General features: G+C 27.3%; 1 long non-coding RNA gene across 1 annotated transcript in view; it reads right to left on the bottom strand.

Annotated features, from left to right (window-relative positions):
* Positions 1-1,412, bottom strand: part of LOC108694113 — a 2,873-nt gene that overhangs the window by 1,262 nt on the left and 199 nt on the right. The gene's annotated exons all lie outside the window — the stretch shown is intronic.

The following is a 1,412-nucleotide window of genomic DNA, read 5'->3' as shown; positions in this document are numbered from 1 at the left end:
TCATCAATTTATATTTTTCTATATATCTTATATAATAAAATCAATACAATTTCCTATATTATATATTATATGAAATACCCCCACATTTATTTAAAAAATGTTATTTTCCTTACTTTTTACATCTATTAAAATAAAAATATGAAAAAAATTACTAAAATAATTAACCACTCTCTAATTAACCTTCCCTCACCTATTAATATCTACTGATGAAACTTCGGTTCCTTACTTGGTATTTTTCTCTCAATTCAAATCATCAGGGGACATTTTCTCTCAATTCATTTCTGCTCTAATATTTCAATTGCCTTCAATAAAATCATTGATATTATCTAAAATGTACCTAATGACTGAATCATACATAATATCCATATAAATGGAGCTTCTTTTTTCTTTATCTGCATATATCTACATATTGGACGAAATATTACAACTCTTTTAACTTAACATATACCTGAATATCTGGTGTAAGAATTTTCTTACTTTCAATAGCTACAGCTTTCCTTGGCTATGTACTCCCTTGAGGACAAATAACATTCTGGGGAGCTACTTAGTAATTACTAATCTTATATCAACTATCCCGTATATTGGAAATATATGAGTCATATATTTAAGATGGATTTTCAATTAATAATTCTACACTAAATCGATTTTTCTCCTTTCACTTCATTCTACCTTTCATTATTCTTTTATTTATTATAATCCATCTATTCTTTCTACATCTTAGAAGATCTTCAAATCCTACGGGAAATAAATAACATCTTTATAAAATTCCATTCCATCCCTACTTTACCTTTAAAGATCTATTAGGCTTTAGTGTTATATTATCTATTTTTCTTCTTATTATCCTTAAATACCCTCATGTATTCAGAGACTCTGATAATTTTATTATTACTCCTGCCAATCCTTTAGTCACACCTACTCATATTCAACATGAATGGTACTTTTTTTGCCTATGCTATTCTCCGGTTTATCCCTAATAAACTTGGGGGAGTAATTGCCCTTACTATAACAATTTAAATTTTATATACCTTTTCCCTTACCAAATCTATTTACTCCCATCCTTCATCTATAATCCTATCTAATCGACTAATATTTTGAATATTTATTAATACATTTATTCTCTTAACTTGGGCAGGCGCCCAATTAATTGAGGATCTCTATATCCTAGTCAAATTCTTACTATAACTTATTTCATATTTTTTGTCCCTAAAATATGAAAATTTATTATTTATTTATAAATTTCTTATTCTTTATCTTTCCCCCCAACTAGTAATTACTAAATAATTATTTAATCACTTTCTTAAAAAGCCCCTTATCTCCCAACTTCCCCTGTTCCCACATTATCTTAAAACTTAAACTTTTATCCTTATCTTACTCTATTCTATTAAACCTCTCTAACCTATTAACTCTTTAAC

The sequence above is a fragment of the Atta colombica genome, unplaced genomic scaffold, assembly GCF_001594045.1.
Source record: "Atta colombica isolate Treedump-2 unplaced genomic scaffold, Acol1.0 scaffold115, whole genome shotgun sequence".
In the NCBI taxonomy this organism is placed as follows: Eukaryota; Metazoa; Arthropoda; class Insecta; order Hymenoptera; family Formicidae; genus Atta; species Atta colombica.
Note: the sequence above shows the minus strand (reverse complement) of the source record. Positions and strands in the feature narration are given on the sequence as shown.